Raw genomic sequence first — 22,171 nt, 5'->3', positions numbered from 1 at the left:
TTGAGTGTCCTAACTTTTTCACATTACTGTATGCAAAATACTTCAAATGACATTTATGACATTTTCATTGTGAATAGTAAATTATAAAAAAATTGTAAAAAAATTATCTGTGTACTTATTTATATTACTTTTAATGTTTAGTATTGTAAAATAATAAATTAAGAAAAGTTTAAATTGTATTCGTCATTGTATTAAATGTATTGAAAAAAAATGTGTATTGGATTTTATTAGTAAAAAGGTGAAATAACACCAATAGAATTCAAGACAGACTTGCTATAGAGGAATTAATCTGGATAGAGGTATAATTTATGAGCAAAACTTTACTGAATATAACAGTTTTTCAGACCTGACGGACGGTTTGATTAAAAATGTAACTGTCTTCATGTATGTAAAAACGTCTGGTATGGGAAGAGAAAGCACAATGTAGCGAAATGAACATAGTGTTTTCTCTACCCAAACCAGCCGTTTTTACATATATATTTTTCTCTACACGTGGGTTTTCTCGTCATCACGGATTGTAACTGTCTTTAGATACTCGGTTCAGGTGTCACTAGAATGCATTCATATCGTTGTACAGTTACATCCTTTCCTATCTAGCATCATTATGTCCTAAATTTATATGTCTTGCTTCTGTCACCAGAGGAAGTGTTACCAGATTGCTATGACTGGTGACAAAAATGTCATTGTTCCTCAAATATAAATATACTTAATAAAATCAGTTTAAATTAGTAATCTACCAGTTAATTAACTTTCCTTACCGTTCAATTAAACCATCCTAGAAAAGCATGATACTCTAGAATAATTAAAACGAGCTCTTAGATATTAAATTAACTCAATAATGATTTTCGGTAACATGAATACAATGAAATAATCAGGACATATTTCTTTTTAACAATTTCTTAATTTTCTCACAACATAGATTTTGCAATATGACATGCACACAATGACACGTCTTGTAACATAACATTTTCGAAAAGCATTAGTCAATCTCGGTTGTGCCATCGTCTAAACTAAATTATAATAATTTAAAAAGAATTACAACCAGTTGTTGTCATTCATATACTTATCAAACGTTTTGTCTGAACTCACATTTACTTCTTCTACAACGTCTGAAGATAACCCATCCCAAAGGCAAACCAACCTCTTAAATAATTGAAACTGCTTTAGCTAAAAATGACCCCTACCCTTTCATAAGTTATACCTATGTCCACTAGTTCTACTATTTTCATTGGCAAATATGGAAAAAAAACTATTATGCATCAGCACAATAACAACCCTAATTTGAATCTGAAACAGTTTCATCAGACCAATACAACTCTTCTTTTATGTAGAGAAAACAATTTGATAGATGTCAGCATCTCCACGTATGACAAAACAACATTTTCTTTACTTGTAATGAACTTTTAAAAAGTCATTACTGGTAATTTTTAAATCTACAGCAAACCTTTTCTCATATATCCCTTTTGATATTTTGATTTATTGTTTCACCAAGTTTTTGATCTTATGAATCTGGTGTCATACCAGTCAATTCAAATTTCTTAAATTTATGATGATTTTAATAAATCTTATATCTTAAACTCTGTGTGAACCAACCTGTTTATTGTTTCCTTTCAGCTACCCTTTTCATTGAATACTGAAGAATTTACCTTTAAAAAGTTTACACGTCTGATCAGTTTCACCAAATAACTCAGATGACCAATTCAGAACAGATTATTCTTGTTACATCCTTTCAATTTTTATTTTAAATTATGACTCAAATATCGTTGTTATTTATCTCTATTTGCAACAAAACATTGCACCTAATAGAGCACTTGTCATATCCATCCAGATGTTCTACAATTTTATAATCATTTCTGTATTTGAAATTAGGAATATATTTTATATAGCATTGTTTTAATAGGTTCATTGAGGAATTGCCTACGAAGCTCAACAGTTTCCAAAAGCATTTCTCCCTCATGGTTTGACTTTAATATTACCCAATATATATGTTCCATCATGATTTCATTAAGAGCTGAAATCTTAATCTGATTATATAGATTCTCACTAATTTCATCAGTACTATTGTGGTTTTTAAGAAATTCCCACTAAAAGACCTTTCCATTTATATCCACTAATAAAGACCCAAATGAATTTTATCTCCAAACTAATATCTTTAATTTGAACAGAATGTAACCCATACTTTACATACAAATCCATTCTTCTCTTCTCGCTTTAATATTTCATTCACTTTAAATAGCCAAAAACTCTCTATTTTAGAAAAATTCTATATCAAAAACATTTACGTTCAACCATGTTTCAGTTATTCCAATTATATCAAAATCCTCTATTCCTACCAGTGGCATAAAGTCATCTATTTTATTTGTTTTATCTTTCGAGTATTATAATAATAACAGTTAAGCTTATTAGTAATTATAATTCCTATTTCCTATAATAAACATGTCTCTTGCTTTTAGTTTCTTTCAATTTAATTTCTCCTGGTCCTCATTACTATCTAGATCATTTTTAAATATTCTATTAAAGCCGAGTAAGTAGCCTTTGAAAAAAAGTCAGCTCCTATTCTATTGAAATGTAAACATCTAGTCAATGTGTTCATCCTTACGTACAGATTTCAGCCTAGCACTTAGCCCTAATGACCTATTTATAACTTCATCTTACAGTTAGTTTAGCACAATATCCCTGACAAAATTACTTCATGGCTTTTTTTTCTTTAAATTATTTTATGAACTCACAACGCTTCAGCTAATTCTCTATATTAAATTTTCTGCTTTGTCAGTTACATCCTCCATCATTGATGTAATATAATCTTTTTCCTCCCTATTCACAACATTGATTATTGTCCCCCCTCTTTGGAGTAATCACCTATAGCTGATAACCTACTTATCGTCCACGTCTTTCTCTGACTGTTTGGTTTTCCTTCCATCCAACATTTCCTATTACTAAAACAATACAAACAGTTGTAATGTACACACCTGATTTAACCATTCTTCCTTCCTTCATGAACTGCTGCAATGACAGAAAAGGAAGAATTTATATAAGACATTAAAACAAAGAAAAACAAACCACAACTAAAACTTTCAGTAAACGTGCAACAATTACATTCACATCAGAATATGTAACTCAGTAACGTGTGTAACCCCCACATGCTTCAATAATGTCCGCTAGGTGGCGTAGCATACTCTTCAATAAAAATGAGATAAACCTGGTATGTATTTCAGTTTTATTCAGGAAATATAAACGATACATTAACAGATCATTAGTTTAAAAGTTCTATTCCATTCTTCTTATATAAACACAATTACAGTGTTGTTCCACAGTCTTTACCAATAAAACATTGATTGGTTGGTTGATTTAGTGTTTAATGGCACAAAGCAACTAGGCTATCTGTGCCAAACATCCGGTTAAAAGCTTAAAGTAAATGCAATAAAATTCATAAGAGGAAATGAAGGTAAAACAAAACAGAGTTTAAAAACATAAATATCATAAAACCAATGTTAACATCTAGTCTACAACGTTAAAAGAGAAACTACAGTAAGTGAAGTCATAAAGGACTTTCTGTAGCATAATGGTAATTATAATAACTCACCAGGAAGACTAACAGGTAAGTACAAAAACCACTGTCAATCACCTGAAGTTGGCCTTTCCAATCCTGGTTCGGAGCTATGAGTAGGAAGGGTGAGAGCCATTGCCATTGACACAATGTGGATCTGTTTCACACTCATATGCATCCCGGTCCTTGCCACTACAATGAGCCTTGTCAGGGAACGACGACATGACATCTTCAAGTGACCAAACCTCTGACACTGGAAATATCGGGGAGGGTTTGGAATGTAAGGCTGTACCCTGCAATTAAGATAACCTGCCTTGATGGTGGCAGGTGCAGGTGGTGATGTAAATTTCAGAATGAGGATACTGGTCAGCAGTATAACTCCATCTTTGCGAGTGGAAATATGTCTCACTGCAGAAAACCCCTTGAGTTTTGAAACCAGCGAGAATTTCTGATGTTTCCACCAGTATGTCACCAGATCAAAGTTTCCTTACCGACTTTGGAGAGCCAGCAAGTCCCTCCAGTCCCTTCTGAATAAAAAAAGGGGGACGTTTGCCCTAAAGGTTTCTCTGAAAGATAACGTAGGATAAGAAAGTGAGGTACAGCAGGTGGAACAGATGTAAAAGATTGCTCCTCAGAAACGTCAAGACAGGGTCGTTTACCTATTGGCTGTTTTTTCACTAATTTATTTGAATTTTTGTTTGGAGGATCCATAAGAAAAAAGGAAATTTCGATGCCCTCTGACCCCATCCACCATAGAGCCCTATGAGGAGACGCACTACACTGTCAACCAAGGACACTGCAGAAACACCAGCATCAGACACAATGTACACAACACCTTTTGAGAACTTCCAAAAGCTGGTACTTGGTTGACCCTAGCCCAAGAAGGCCAACCAACTGACCCAAAGGGGACCACCCCAAGGCCACCCATCTACAGGAATTCAAGGCTAAAGTGGTGGTTAGGGTTGGATCCCTCAACCACCAAGATCCTCTCCTCCCCTTCATGGGTTGCCACGCATGGCAAACACGTGAGTAGATGTTTAGATCTCAGAGAAGGTAAACTGAAAGAACAGAAACTTCCCTCGGATGTCCCCTCACCAAGTACAGGTACTGAGGGGTACAAAACATTGACTACAAGTTAAAAACAAACAAACAATGGAGCAGGAAGGCCAATCATGAATATGAATACAGGATACCTGTTGTTTTCATTCCAAAATATATAGAAAAAAGAGACTTGTATGTAAAAAAGAACAAAAATTTACTTAACAATATTTTTGCTAACAGTATTGTTGGTTATAATTAATTTATGTATATTTTGTCTCTACATAAATTAAAACTTCTTTTATTTATTTGTGTTACTTGAATATGATACATTTAACAATAATGTTCAATACTTACAGATTTGAGTTGCATTTGGACCAATTTGATATTTTACTATTACTACTGTCCACTCTTAAAACATAAAAAAGCTTGTATAATGTCTTCTCAAACACTAAAAAATTGTCGTAATTTGTGACCAAATACAATGCTCATGTGAAAAATAAGGTTTCTTTTTTGTCATTGTATAATCTGCATATTGTATTTGAACAGTCTTTGAAACGCATACCTAAAGTTTATGTAAATACTATCACATATATTGCATCTGTTACTTACTTTCACCTACCACAAAATGTTTCTAAATCAGTAATAAAGTATAAAATAAACACATATTTAATAACTGACATCAAATACATAATACTATGTTGAATGGTTCTCTCTAAAATGTCAAAAAACATGATATTTGACATCTACACATACAAATAGGCCTAACATGAAAACATTTACAGGGATGAAGACAATATCTAAAAATACTATAATAAACTTCTAAGACTGTGACCTATGTCGATGTCTTTTAAACTTTCCACTAAATTATGTTGTTCATATGTACAGAAGTTACATTTCAATTACATTATCACAGAAGTATAAATTATTCCTCATTATAACTAAACTTTGCTTTTATTCATTTCCAAAGCTGTTCTCTATTAATAGCTCTTACCCTTTTATGGTCTTGCACCACATGATGAGACTTGAAATGTGTAATAATGAGTCTTCAAATACAAAAACAAACCACAAAAGAAACAAGAGTTGGTCAATTGTATTCTTAATGGATGACAGTTTCTTAACAAAAAAGGACCTATACTTTGGCATAAGCAGAACATTCCTAACATATTGCTAAGTGTAAAATTTTATTGATAAAGGTGCTTTATTCTGTGGAGCTATTATACTCCCAACAAGTTTACTTATGGAATAATATACAACTTAATACTTTAGGAACAGTAAAAAGAGATAAACAGAATTACAGATTTTGAATGTTTAATGTATTCTAATTACATATACCAAAAGTGGAGATTTATAACAAATTACTTGCACTGAGAAAATTAAATGTCAACAGGAAGTCATTGCATAAAACACATTACGTGTATATTTTATCTCCAAATTTTTGGATCACTGCAGTAAGTACTTCAAAGTGAAGGTGATAGAAAAAGTTCATTGCTCATTCAACACAAGACCACCTTGCTTATTTATACTTTAGTAATGTTTTTCTTAGAGAGTGCAAATCACAGTCCAGTCATGATAGAAATGTTTTTTTTAACAAGGTATAACAAATTAGAAATACATAAAATGGAAATCTTCAGTAAAATTGCTCAATATTCAAAATTGTGACAGCAATGTAATACTGTAGTTTGACGTAACAATAAGTACAGATATAATCCTGAAAGATCTTATCTAGTTAATACAATTTTTTGTCATATTTTGTGTGTTAGAGCTTGTTGAGGAGAACAAGATTCAACATGAAGATACCACAGAAAGGAAGCTGCATAAATCTGGATATCGTGTATGGAAACAGAAAAATGTCAGGATGTTTGAGACAAATGTAACAAGTTTAAGGTGATGAAGTCTGAAAATACAGTCATCTGATCCTCATCTGAATAACAAGTAAAAGCAAACTGTTTTAAATGCTGAACAAAATCATCCAAGTTGACAAAATAAGTTACAAAAGCAAGAGGCCACAAGTTCTGGCTCTAAGGTAGAAAATGTAGAACAGAGCCAACCACTTCATGCACAATAACAGTAACACTGCATATAATAAAATAACACAAATCAGGAAACTAATCTTGCATTATATTATTTAAAGCCACAATACCAGATTAACTGCATTAACTTCATGTACCCCCAACCTTCTAAGAACAAACATTAAAAATGTTAAAATTACTTCAGTAAAGACAAAGTTAACACTTCTTTTAGCCATTTTGTATGAAATATTAAGGCATATCATAACACAAACAAGAAACTAATATTCTAATATATGATTTGCAACACTAATATAAGATCAACTGACAGCTATGATCAGGAAATAGTGAAAGCAAAACAAATTTGAAAAATAATTTCACATTATAAAAATATTTAGCTAAGATCTTATTTATATACACACACATATATTTTTCTTCTTTTAACTGTGAAAGAGGTCTTAAGACAGACTTTATATTAGTTTTAGCACTCAATTTTTATTAATTTTATGGGGTTATGAGTAGATGTTAGATATTTTAATAAGTGTCTTTCATAATAATTTTGAAATACTAATATCTGATTCAAAACATCAACAAAATCAACAACTAATAAAACTACTGTAATAGCAGCTAATATAATGCAATTTAACAACCATGTATATACATATAACAAGAGAAAAGAATCATAACCTTCATAAGTAACAAACTTCTAAGTCTTAAAATAAATATGAACCAAGGTGTTATTCAATTTACAACTTGTAATTAAATTATAATAGTTCATGGAATTTTGCCTTTCACTTGTAATGCTGGTCAAGGATAAATACTAAAGAAACAAAGCTAAATATTTTTATCCTTAACTATACATCATACATATGACAATTTTAGTTGTCTCTTTTTCAACCATAGCAAACATGTATTTGTATAAAATTTAAGAAAAATAAGTTTTATCAGAATGATTAGATTTTGATTTTAAAATCTACCTTAGTTTTCATTTTTAATTATAAGGTCTATAACAATTCCTTTCACAGGTTTTCTCTACACTTTTCTGCAAGTTGACCTCCTCATAATGTCAGCATATGTACAAAGACATATTCATTCCACCCCACTCCTACATCACTGACATATATCTTAATCAGCTGACACAAATTTTTATTTCTGTGAAGGTTTACTCAACCATTTTCTACACTGCCAGAAAACCCAAACTATTTCCACAATACTAAACTAAAGAGCATCAAATGCCTTCACATTTGATGTACTGGAATCTCATTTTAACGTAAGCATTTTCCAAGTTAGTTAAATACACTGAAATTGTATCAGTGACAAATAAGTGACTATTCACACACAATTTTCTCATTCAAAAGAATATTGTGACTGTAAGTGTTATGATATGGAATGCTGAATCAGCTTAAACGATCCTTGATCTTCCTTCAAATTCACTTTTGCGTATTCTAAAGTAAATGCTACAGAAGGGGACATAAAGCAGGTATGCTGCCCTCTTTATACATATGTTTTCACTTCCCACTAGCTTCAAGACTTTCACCTAAGCTGATGTTTATACATGACATTGCTGCATGCTAATAAGTACATGAAAATCCTCCACTATACGAAGTGTGACTCATTAATAGCACAGCTCACTTCCTCTGTATTCAACCATCATTATGAAAGCAAGAAATGATGCACTGAAGGAAGGGTGAGAAGTGTGAAAAAAAGTATCTACAAGAAACACATTTCAGTTCATGAAAATGTTACATATTAAATTCTATTCACATACAGATATAATCCAGTGCTGAAGCTGTGAATCGATCACAAAAGCAAAACTTAATTATGTAAATCCCCTTCAGGAAGCACTCAAAATGAACCAATAGCATGAGACATTGTATACAATGGAATAGTATACAGACATACTCGTGGAAGACCACACCTGTTTATAAAGAGTTCCCAGAAAGAGTGAAAATAAGCACAGTTCAGAATCTGAACTGGCTCACACAAGTGCTACATGCATAGTGTAGATAGGTATGTCACACTACACATGGTTGATAAACTCCACTAAAACACAAAGCAACATTGGGAATGTGTCATTCAGGCCACAGTAAAGGGTCCTCATGATCTTCACTTGAAAATCAATGAGGCAGAATGAAAGTCCATCAAACTAAGTGCAACTTAATGTTACACTCTACACTACATATATCTATTGCCTATCAGCATATACCCTGTGCAATTTACACTCAACTATCATATTTTGGAATGAAACCTTTCATTTTATGACTTATAGATAAACTGCTATCGGAGGTTAAAATTTAAAATATATTTTACAATATTCATAGGTGTATTATGTATCACTTTATAAAATGTTATAATATATCACATTTCTATACATTATTATATCCCTAATAAGAGAGTGTATTAATTCTCAGTTGGTAACACTTAATCATACATCCTTTTTTCTGGTCCTTGATTCTACATCCTTTGGCTTTGGTGGTCCATTCCTTCATTCATGATTGAATGAACCACTATCTTTATGCATACCCACCCATCTGTTTCTTTTCCAGAGTTTTGTTTATTATCCAAACCACTCTATCTCTGGTCCTTCTCATTTTCCCATTCTGGCCTGCTCAACTGTAGTTTGTGGTACTTGATTTGTTTCACTCAACACCTCTTTTACCTCCTCTTCTATCCACACCCTTCCTCTGCCAACTTCACACTTGTGTTTCACCCTATCATTCTCACACACTAGCTTCATGTATGGCTTTTGTACAGTCCCTTGTGATGTAGTTTGGACCTTTCACACATGTAGCATCCTTTAATTTCAGTTTGGTCTGTTCTTCTTCCTTGTTGATTTATCAGAGGAAATTGTGAATATTTTGCTATTGATCTCCACAATGAAGTTTCTTTTTTTCCCATCTCAGTATACCTCATCTCTTTGACAGTTTGGCAATGGCTTTGACTGTTAAGGGCCATAGGGCAGCTTTGTTCTCTACCTGCTTTTGCTGGGTGTTTCCATATCTCATTTCCTCCCTCTTCTTTTGATCCTTTTGTCTCCTCAGCCATCTTCTTCCCACACTCTTACAGGATTAAAATGTTAAATGTTGTTCTGTATGTTCTTACTTTTCCATTAGTTGAACCCTTGTTTCCATTTCCCTATACCAACCTCACTTGAAGACTTTTTATCTTTTTCTTAAAGTGTGGTGATTATTAGTCCATGTGTTTGCCCTCAATGTATCTCATGTCCTATAATATAGTACATTTATTTTTGTTTATCCTGATTGCTCCTTCCTCTCCAAGATTCCAAACATATGTGAGGATTATTTTACTTTCAGACTCATTTCCCTACCTTCCATTTTTCCTTTATATTTGCACTGCTATCTATTACATACATAATTCAGTTGTCTCTTAATCAACCAAATTGTGTCTGCCTCTTGTTACAGTTTTGCACTCCTCAGTTTGACTGTGAGTGGATAAGTTTCCTTTTCATTTCTATTTATCTTATAGTCACCATATACTTCAGTTTGGATCCTATCCCATTCTGTAGAAAGTGATGTCTGGCCAAGCATACCCTTTGGTTGATGGCCCCAATCATGCCTACTTCTGGATGTAGACTCCAAGGGATCTTGTTCTAGATTGAGCTGGACCAGCCATCAAATGTGCATTATATCGACTTTCAGGTCCATAATGCCAACCTTGGAGGTGCAGTGTTTTGCAAGACTGCTAGTAGATTCATCCTCACAGTACACTGCATTATAAATATGCACATCCCAGACAACACAGACTCATGGGCTATCATGTATAAAGGAAGAAGGGTATCCCTCTGTTTCTGTTTAATATTTTAGTTTGGGCCTACTTTTCAAAACAGGATTCCAAGGTAACCCATTGCACTTTCTACAATGATGCATCTTTCTTGAATTGTTAATGTACTATTTCTTCTATTCTTGTATTGGAGAAAGGAAATTCTTAACATCTACCAGCTCTTAGCTACTGGGGTGACATATCAAGGAGGATTCCTCAGTTGTAAGTCAGGTGTTTGGGTTCTACCAGTGTATTTGTTATGTACTCTCCTCTTACTGTGGACTTATGTACAATTCCAGATATCATTTGGTTATGGAGTGGATGAATCCACCACATACAGTTTTCGTCTCTGACAAAAACAAGCCCAAAGGAAGAAAAAAAAATTAAATTAAAAATGCTGTATAAATTAAAAGAAGATCCAGGGTAGAGGCCACAATGTGAAATATAAAGTGGCACTTGGTTTTGGAGGTGACTGTAGAATGAACCACACTCTGCTGGAAATACACCATCTATTAGTCTTAACATCCATTTCCCAGTCTCACATGAAGAAATTCATTTAAATGTTCTTTATCATATGTTTTAATCTGTTGTTTTTAATGCAGTCCTTACTGTTTTTGTGTTACTTGGCTATTGAATATTAATATTCTGTACATATATTCCATGAATGTGATTTGTTGCTGACTATGTCACAATTCTCCAGTACATTGTTCAGTCTTTATGCAGGTATGTGTCATTGCCTTAACTAGTAGACAACTGTGTCAACTGTGATTTAGCCCAGCAAGCTGATTATAATAATTATATTTCTTCTAAGATTATAAGTGGTAATGGCAAGTGATATCTCACATGTTGTCCTGGTCCAAATACTTTTCATCCTATTATTGACACAAATCCATTCTGCAAAATAAATAATGTAATTTATCTATTAGCCTGTACTGAATTTAACATGAAATATGTGAATAAAACTTAAAATCCATTACATATATGTATAACCTTAAACAGATTTCAAGTTAAAACCAATTTAATGAAATTCATATAATTAAAGTATTTTAAAATTCATCCTTTTCCTTCTGTTAAACTAACTATATTAAAAATTGTTAATGAATAAACCAATGGACTACAGTGAGAGAACTTCTATTAGTTTGAAATTAAAAACATATTTTTATCGATTGAACTAAGATTTTAATAATTCTCATTTTGTTTGTGCTTAATTTGTTCATATATGTGTGTTTTTCTTCCTCAGATTTATACTAAACGTCTGTAAGCTTCATTACCCACACCAGGTGTAATTATTGTTTCATACTCCCCATATTTTGTTCCCACCTCATCATTTGTCTTCTCATAGGCATTGTTTTGGTTAACAACAATGCCATTTATTTCTTTTGGTTAACAACAATGCCATTTATTTCTTTTCATCCATCTGCCTGACATGCACGTACAGTAATGAACGCAATCATAAAAACTGTTAACTATGCTGAAAAGCTACACCCAATTCCACATCTTACTTTCTGTGAGTTATTAGGAAAGAAAGAGGATTTCAATTTTAGATGTGTATAACAGGCAACACACAATCTCCACAGTCTCCTTTAACAACACCCCCTTCCCCAGAAAAATCATGCTTGTCTTATAATGCATGAACAGTGCTCTTGAACTTTCAATGTTTTCTGCAAGTGGGGATGAAAGTATATGATTTTCAGAATTAGTTATACTTTTCATAAAATATCAGCACTAGGCCTAGCAAACATTTTGCAACACTGCATTCTTTATTCTGACTTTGTGAATTTTATCAAGTAAAATAAGAGTTTATAACAACAACTTAGTATTTTACCCAAACTATAACTGTCATATACATTCCCAACAACATGTTTCATTCATTACAGGACTTATCAGATAACAGTTTATGCCTATCATATTTTTAACATTAAATTCCTTATCCAGTCTCTTGGAAATTTCAAGAATCAGACCACAGGCTGACTGGGACACAAAACATAGAAGTGATGTTTTATGACAATTATAATCATGCTTTACCAGCTTATTGAAGGCATTATAACCATAAGTACATCACATTTTTACACAAACAAAATCCCAATTTTCTCAAAAGGAATGTAACACATACCAGTTAAACACAATTTATGTATTTAATTGAAACTGTACAATTCTGAAACAAGGTTACCAATTATATAAAAGTTACTATCTACGTAAGTTAATTACATAGTCATAAAAAACATTAACTGTGTATTCTTAATATATGATGGGTTAGCATATATACTTGTTCATGTAATTACAATAAATGAAATATAAGGGGCAAGTTATCAAAGTTTCTTTATTTTAGAAACTACAAAACATTTGAAAATTAACTACCTGTCCCATGTTGTGCTGACTTCACATACCAATACCGTACAGTGTAAAACTGATAAGTAAAGACTTGTAAGTCACACACACATACATTTACTGTTTATCATTATAGAATATAACTTTGCAACTAAAATAAACTGTACATCCACTATACATTAACTCTGACAATGCCTTTGCATTGAAATAGGATGCCAGTGGCACAACAGCATGTGTGCAGATTCACACCACAAGAAACCAGGTTAAGATACCTGTGGCAGGCAGAGCACAGATATGCCATTATGTAATTTTATGCTGAATTTCAAAAATGAATTTCATTTAAATATAACACACCATCATATATATAGTCTAACTTCTTGAAGGTGTTATCATTTAGGCAAGTATAGAAATATCTGTATCATCCATCTTACAACTTGGGAAATTTTTATCTAAGGGTCAATGTCCTCTGACAGCATAATAATCTTTGATCTTTACAAATAACACAACTGAAATAAGTTTTTATATTAAATAAAATAATGTGACTAGCAGAGAAGGGAAGCACCTTTACAATATTTTTGTGATGGTTGATATCTTTTGATGGTAAACTAGTGTATTTTTTGCTGATGAAAGAAAAAAAGTTAGGTTTTAGACTAGACAAAAGTAAGAAACAAATACTGAGGTAATTGGATTTTCCCTTCACAGAAACCTAGAAAAGATTTAAATTAAATCTAAACATATGATGACTTTCATAAATTATGACCAAACAAAGTTTATCACTACCAATGGAAGACAATGTCCAATACTTTAGTTCCTTAGTAAAAGTGTCATTCCACTATAAACGTTTTATTCACAATGTATATTGTTCTATAAAGTAAAATTAAAAATGTTGCTTATTGTATGATATTTAACATGATTTAAACATATAGTCATGTACTGTATGCATCAGATTCAGTAATATATGACCCTTTTAGAACAAAGAAATGTAATAATTTCATACTGAAAAATCTTTAATAATTTTATTAAGTACATTTTAATTCTTTTGCAGTCCTTGTAAACCTATACATAGTGAGGAGATTTAATGTTATTTTTAAGAACTCCACCTTCAGGAAACATGAAATAGAGTAATGTGTAAATTGTTTTGTCACAAACCAGTGAAACTTTGTATGATATTACCCTTTTAGGGCTATTAGAACATGCAATCATATGCATCAGATTGATATGGTCCTTTTAGAACAGGAAATGTAACAATTTTAGAACTGAAAATCTTTAATCACTTGATTGAGTAGGTTTTGATTACTGTACTGTCCTTTCATGACTAATTAATGATAAGGAAATGTAATGTCATTTTTAAGACTCCATCTTACAGAAAGTTCAGATAAAGTAACATGTAAATTAATTTATTGTATAAAGCCAAATTAGTAAAACCATTATTGCATAGATACATTTTATTGACAATGTTAAAATGTTGTATTAAAAAAATTGGTAAAAGTATGTTTTAATTATGTTATGACATTGTTATTTTTAGGGTGATTTAAACCTATGTATTTTATGCATTGTAAAAATGTATTTAATTGTGATCATGTTACATTAAATATCAAAATACTTGGTATCTAATTAAAAAATTAAGTTTTAATTGAGATCTCATCCTTTTAGGACTTTACAATTATACGGAAATTTAACTAAATGATAAATTAATGTTAAGCATACTTTTTAGGTTGAATTAATTGTAAGAAATTTAATGAATTAATAATAATTCATTTAATGATTTGATGTTAAATGCCCTTTTAAGGATGATTTAATTATTGACATAATGAGATATGTATTCTTTGAGTCATGGTTGCTTGTCATGGAGGCCTGGAAAACATTCTCTACTTTATGGTATTATTACATAAACACCATTATGGCTCTCTGCCTAGTATCAAATTATAATTTCAACACTCCATCAATCTAGTTGCATACTCTGGCAACAGTTTGTTGAACTATAACGTCACGGTAGTATAACAACATGTCCTTCATGATGCATCCTCTATCATCCCTTCATGTCCCTCCTCACCTTTTGTTGTCTTCATGTGTCATGGTGTGACATCAATTTTGACTCTTTGTTTTGAATTTTGTGCAAAGCTACACGAGGGCTATCTGCACTAGGTGTCTCTAAATTTAGTGCTGTAAGACTAGAAGGAAGGCAGTTAGTCATCATCACCCACCACCAACTCTTGGGACACTCACTTAAAAAGAATAGTGGGATTGACTGTCAAATTATAATGCCCCTATGACTGAAAGGCTGAGCATGTTTGGTGAGAAAGGGATTTGAACACATGCCCTTCAGATTAAGAGTCAAGTGCTTTAACCACCTGGCCATGCCAGGCTGCTTTCAACTGTGAAGTGCCCTCTTAACTAATGATATAGTCCCACTATCCAGCAGCTGTAATAATCGAAATTATGTGAAATTTACTTCCTTTTGTGGCCTGTAATTGTTGGAGACTGAAACCCTAACAGTCTCTAAATACGACAAGTTTTTTTCATGTCGATCATACAGATTAATAAGATTTTCTACACTTATACACAAAATGATCTCATTTACTTTAACAGACACTCAGTGATGAAAACATTACACTTCCTGAGGGGTCAAATGTTCCTCTAGTGAGGTAAAAGAGGACAGTTCAGACTTCATGAGGGGTCAAATGCTCCTTTAAGTGAGGTAAAAGAGGATATTTATGAACACTGACACAGAATTTGCATATGCGAATTTACTTTCTTTTCAAAACTTATTAATGCAATATTGAATTTTTTAACCTTCGAATATAATGCACATGCATTTTATTTTATCCTATAAACATGCTACTAAATATATTTCTATTTCTACACATACATAACTATATTAAATTAAACTTTATGTAATGTACCAAATATCAGCTATAAATAAATATACACAAACAATTCTACCATTTCCTTAAATATTGAACAGTTAAAGGTCTAAATAATTAGATAAATAGTTTTACACAATTTTAAATATAGAAGACATAGTAGCAGGGATGAATCCATTTTTATGAACATTTTGAAACATGATAACAGTACAATCACATGCACAACTTTATTTTTATTTCAGCAAACACATACGACAAGCAATTTTAACTGCAAAAGAAACACAATAAACATATATTGCAGTCAATATCCACTAAAATATACATAGGTCTTTAATTAAAAACACCTGGTATTCCTAAATTTAATAGTTTTATTATGTACAGAACATTCACTATTAACAAACCAATACATAATGAGTCATAATGATATTCTCCTCCCTTATTTTATAACAAAAATCAAATTAACATTTGAAAAAAGTTGAAATAATAAAGTATAAATTTATCAACACTAAACTCAAAGATACACAATATAATAATTCAAAACAAACTCATTACATTTTTAAAAAATAACAAAAAATTGCCCTAAAATTAAAGTATAAATTTATCAACACTAAACTCAAAGATACAATATAATAATTTAAACTCATTACATTTTTAAAAAATAACAAAAAATTACCCTAAAATTAAAGTATAAATTTATCAACACTAAACTCAAAGATACACAATATAATAATTCAAAATAAACTCATTACATTTTTAAAAAATAACAAAAAATTACCCTAAAATTAAAGTATAAATTTATCAACACTAAACTCAAAGATACACAATATAATAATTCAAAACAAACTCATTACATTTTTAAAAAATAACAAAAATTACCCTAAAATTAATTCATTTATATTTAAAACTCACTTTTGCATTTTCCAAACTTCTGAAACCTACCATCTCCATTACAATGATACATACACACACAAATGACAAATTTGCACATGCACTATTTCTACATATACAAGTCAATAAATATAATGCTATTAAATACAGTAATTGTCTACAAGTGATTAAGATCAGTGCTATAAAACAATAATAAATGTAATACAAAAAACAAGAATAATATTATGAGACCAAAATTCAGAATAATTCTTCCATTACAAATCCTCTTAATCATTCTTAAGTCATAATGGATAATGTCTGTGACCATAGCACCCAAATATATTGAGAGTATTCTATATAACAAACAAGATCCAGACCCCAATGTAAAACACACCAGCAACTGAGTTGGGAGTCGATTGCTTGTACCTACAACATCTCCACTCTTACAGTCTTTCGCTGGTTGCAGCCAATTTTGGGAAGGCAGTCAACCTTAATATTTAGAGACAATCTTAAAGTAAAATGAAACCAGTGTAAACTACCAGTCTCCATTCTGTCATTTAATAATTAGTGATGTTAAAAGGAAATAAAAATCCTTTGTAGCTTTTAAACTCCCATTCTACCCCTTTGTTTTGAAAATTTGTTAAAGTATAAACTAGGGAAGCTGAGACGAGCCAGCTACCTAAAATTAGTATTTTCATCCCAGTATTTAAATATTGTTGAACACATATCTAACTATTTTAATGTCAGTAATTTAAACTTGAGTAACTAATGCTCTATAAGTTTTCCACTTGGCAGTTTTCATGTTTGAGAATATTTTTTTTAATATACTTTCATATTTGTTATAAAAAAAGTGTTAATTTTTTTAAATATATTACTCCTTTTAACTATTATTTTTGTATTTGTTTATGAATAATTTAACATCATATATATAGAGATAGAGATATAAGTTGCTACTAAAACAAACATTTGGAAATCTTTTTCAGTGGGAGATAATAATTCCTTTTAACTTATTACAACAATTGGTAGATCAATGATGGATTTGTTTGTTTTGAATTATGTGCAAACCTACATGAAGGCTATCTGTGCTATCAGTCCCAAATTTAGCAATGTAAAACTAGAGAGAAAGTAGTTAGCCATCATAGCCAAATCTCAGGCTACTCTTTTATCAACAAATAGAGGGAGTGACTGTCACATTATAATGCCCCCACAAATGAGAGGGCAAGCATCTTTGGTGTGATGGGGATTCAAACCTGCAATCCTCAGAGTCATTAATGATAGAAAATCAAATTTCTTCTTTGGTCAAAAATAGTCAACTGTACTTTGTCTTCTACAAAATTAACATCTATATTAAAGTTATGTGCATGAATGTCATTACTGTTGCTTTTATAATATTTCACTCTACAAATGTCTCAATTTTTATATCCCTTTGTTGGTGGTCTCAACAATTTCATTTGGCTATTCCATACATGCTGCAGCTTATGGCCTTTCTCCGTGAGTTTCAACGCTTCTCTTAATCATTTGGCCACAAGAGTGACACTGGAACACCTTTCACATTACTCTGGTGGTACTTATTTTTCTATCTCACTTCAGTGTTATTTTGAAGAATTGAGAACAAATAACGCTGAGGTATGGACACACATATACAAGTGTTGCACCTATAAGGCACAAAAGTAAAAGAAATGTATTACACAGAAACTGTAATTACAATGTTTAATATCCCTGGGAGGTTACTACAATAGGATTGTCAAATGCCAATCTTGCTTCTTCATTACAGTGGCCCATGAGTATTCAGTTTGTGGTGGAGATCAGCTGCCTTTGACTAAAATAAAAAAAAACAACAACAAAAACTTCAAAATAAATTTTATACACAAATGCACAAATATAAAAGAAACAAGAGCAATCAGAGATTTCACACCATTGTTCTGCTGCTTCCTTTCAAGATGGCATTCATTTATATTGGATAACATCAAATTTCACTTTTGAAAGCTCAGAAAATCCTTCTCAGATTTGAAATGATCAATGATCTGGATCACTTGCTGTCGTGTGATGAGTTCTCAACTTTAAAGTGCCCATGAAATTTGGTACAAATCCTATCACACTTTAGAAAGTTATTAACTCAAAACTGGAAAAAAAAAGCCTCATCACCCCATTATTAAAAAAACAAACAAAAAAAAACTTCAAAATAATCAGAATCCAGATGGAATTTGGAGGACAGTACGATACTGACTTCTCATCTTTTTAAAAATGTATTCACTTAGAAAGATAGACCCACAAAGACTCAAATGCAATACAACATTACAAAGGTAATATGGCTTTAGTTAATATTTAATAAATGTTATACACTGATTCATGTACTGTAGTTTTCTTCACATGTACAAAGTCATAAATATAAAATATAGTTACTGGTTCTTTATGTTCACCAATACCTTCTTCTGTCTTCTTTACCACTAGCAGCCTTACCTAATGCTTAACCATTGAAAAGGTGGAATATTGTATTGTTCCATGTTCACTAGTATTTATTACACATACCAAAGTTGTCAATAATTTGTCCCAATTATTTGTTTTCTTAATCAGTTTTGCTAAATACTCTCTTAATACTTTGACTTTGGGTGTTGCATGCCTGTTTCCCAACACCTGAAATATGTATTGGTTTATCAGAAAATAAAATTACCCCCCCACACACACACACATGTATTAAAATGAGTTATAACATGTACCAATATCTTTATTATATGCATCTCCATATCTTGTTAATTAGCTTTCCCATGATCTTTAATGATTTTCAATAGAGTATCAGAAAGAGTATAGGGAAAGAGTGGTTTATATGTAAAATGTGAATTACATCCTGTTAAAGTTCAAGATGTTAAAGATAACAGCAAGAAGATTGAATTCACTTGAGGTTTTATATGTGGGTATAAAGGGTCTTAGCAGAAATTTGTAACAAACCACTAAATGACTGATGAAATTAGCAAGAAATTTTACAATAAGATTAAAGTTTCAGCTGTTAATGAAGTCATAATTATGGATGATTTTAATTTAAAGCACAAAAAGAAATTATTAAATATTCAAGGTAAACACACTTCCTATAGAAAGAAAAGGGTAGCTACAAGTAAAAAAAAACCCAAAAAAACCAGATTGGTTCATAAAGAGTTTGAGATAAAATTAAAAGAAAAAAACATCATAAACTTAAGAAATTTAAATTAGCTCATATGACAAAAGACATAGAACAGTGTAGAATATCAAGAAAGTTGGTGAAACAGAAAATTAGAACATCTAAAAGGATGTATGAGGAAAGGTATTATTTCCTTTCGACTTCACTAGAATAATTTAAAGTAACTTTGATATTTAGTCCAAATGTACATTTGATGTTATACTTCAGACAATACATAAAATAACTCACTTGCAGAGTATATCAACCAAATACCTATTAGTTTCAGGTGCTGTCTTATCAAGTGATGGTATAGCAACAACCCATTTGTTCAAGTAATCTGTACAGGTTAAAATGTACCAAGGACCTTTACTTCTCACAGTGTTTAATATAAATGAAAGCTTGTAGCACAGCCATTAACATGATAGAGTGAAGAACCAAAAAAATGAATTTATATTCCTATCACCTGTTAATACAGTATATGGGTATCATAACTGAAGAATACTAATTAAATACTTTTATTTCACATAGAAATTTAAATAATACTATTCTATGTGAATAATTAAACATACCATGTGTAAAATGTCAAATTGTTTAAGTGAGGGTATTTAAAAATAATATAGAAATCTCCCAATCTAAATAAAATACTACAAACTATTTATATCAAGTAATATTTATCGTTTTTTTTCACATCAACTCTAGTATAATTTAACTCTAACCTTGATCAGTTTTCTGTTCTAGATGATTCTGATGAATGGCGTCACCAAAATATATCCTTCTTCACAAGATATTTATCCAACTGCAGTGGCTCAGCTTTTAAATAAAGTCAACTATCCATAACAACAATATAACAAATTACCACCAAGTTTCAAAAGTATTTAATTATATTTCTTCTCTTCACCTTAATATTTATAAATTACACCATTCAGCCATTCGGGCATCTATGAATAGAATAGCAAGCGTCCAATATATTAGTAAAATCATTATAGGTCCCAATAACAAATTATACTAAGTTCAACACATATTTGTAACTGAAGAAGTTAGTTACCCAATAACAACTTGATATGAGTGTTAACAAATAAGTCACACCAACCTGTCAACAAAAACTTGTCTGCTGTCAGTCTTTAACCACATTTGGGTCACGTGTTGACAATTCTTGATTGAAACTGGCTGATTTGAGCCGGTAGAATGTGTTTTAGCCGTCATCCAAATTGCATTCCCCTACGTATACTAGTCTACCGCTGATGACTAAAATTATATCTGTCGTGTTTATTCAACTACTCGAGACACAAATCAATATTTATAATAACTCTCGGAATTGTGAAGTAATCTCAAAATTAAATGAGTGTACATAATGGTAAAGTGGCCGATTTGTGCAGGTAGAATGCGTTTAAGCCACTGTCCGAATTCCATCCTCCCATATATACTATTGCTAGCCTACCGCTTAAGATACGATTGATAGTGCAATTAGTAAAAGTTGGAGTTATCTCTTTCTTTTGAAATAAATTCAAGGAAACGAAACGTTTTTTTTTTTTTTTTTGTTCTGGCACTAACAGACTTCTTGTATCTTTCTAGTTGCACCAAATTTAGGGTAACAACAGCCTCCTGCACTCATTTTAAGCCCGTCGGTAAAGTCGTATGCATGATTTCCACTATGTGGGCTCTGTATGTATATATTGTTACGTTAAGATAATTAAAAAAAGTGTTCAAAATAAGTAAAAACGTACGTCTATAACAAACAACTTTATATTAACTTGGAAAGTTTCTGGCCAAAGCCCTTCGTCAGGCAGTTTTAAATGAAACTATACTTTTTCCCAAAAGGTTCTAAATTTTGTAGTTCTGGTGAAAAAGAGAAATAAATGGTGAATGACACAGATAATTAACCTACTATCAGATTCGCTACGTACCTTGGTCTGTGAACGGCACAACCCTGAAAACCTAGGTTCCATTCCTCAAAATGGAAATAACGCAGAAAGTACATTGTGGAACCCTTATTTAAGAAAAACAACAACAACAGCAGTCGATTTGCTACTTTATCTGCATTAATTTAGTTTCGCCGAATACCAAGTTCATCTTTACTGTTTGGGATTAGGTCTGTAATTCTTTAGTTTATTTTTTCTCCACTGAAATTACACATTTTATTGACGAGGAGAAATATTCATAATTAATTCATTAGTCCATTGAATAATTAATCGTGACGATATAACTCCTTGTTCTTTAAATATCTAAAGTTCTCATTTATACATGCCAATTTGATCTTTATTATTATTTATCCAGCTTTTTCTCAAATTTTGCGGGACAACACTCATTATAACAGACTTAATCCTAATATATATCATTTTAAGTATTGTTAGTTCTCCGCTAGTACAGTGGTATATGTCCGGATTTACGATCCTACAATCAGGGATTCGATTCCCCTCGGTGGGCTCAACAGATAGCCCGATGTGGCTTTGCTATAAGAAAACACACACACATTTAAGTATTGTTACCTCAATATCATTTCCGACAATGACAATATATTTACTAAGAATTCTTCAACAATAATATATTTAGTGTTAATTTCATCAGTGATTTATGCTATCAACATATC

The 22,171-nt window shown here is 31.5% G+C and overlaps 1 long non-coding RNA gene across 4 annotated transcripts; it reads right to left on the bottom strand.

Moving 5' to 3' along the window:
• Positions 1-3,187: 3,187 nt before the first annotated feature.
• Positions 3,188-21,673, bottom strand: LOC143231949 (uncharacterized). Of its 4 annotated transcripts, none has more exons than XR_013017308.1 (4): positions 20,675-21,473; positions 20,301-20,411; positions 18,168-18,252; positions 3,188-11,268 (listed from the first exon to the last, which is right to left on the bottom strand). It is a non-coding gene; the product is annotated as an uncharacterized LOC143231949 (long non-coding RNA). The 4 variants fall into 4 exon arrangements; XR_013017307.1 differs by lacking the exon at positions 3,188-11,268 and adding an exon at positions 21,489-21,673 and having other exon boundaries at positions 16,237-18,252; positions 20,675-20,829; XR_013017306.1 differs by lacking the exon at positions 3,188-11,268 and adding an exon at positions 16,237-16,922.
• Between the last annotated feature and the right edge of the window lie 498 nt (positions 21,674-22,171).

The sequence above is a fragment of the Tachypleus tridentatus genome, chromosome 11 (genome assembly GCF_004210375.1).
Source record: "Tachypleus tridentatus isolate NWPU-2018 chromosome 11, ASM421037v1, whole genome shotgun sequence".
NCBI lineage: Eukaryota > Metazoa > Arthropoda > Merostomata > Xiphosura > Limulidae > Tachypleus > Tachypleus tridentatus.
This window is presented reverse-complemented; position numbering and strand designations above follow the sequence as displayed.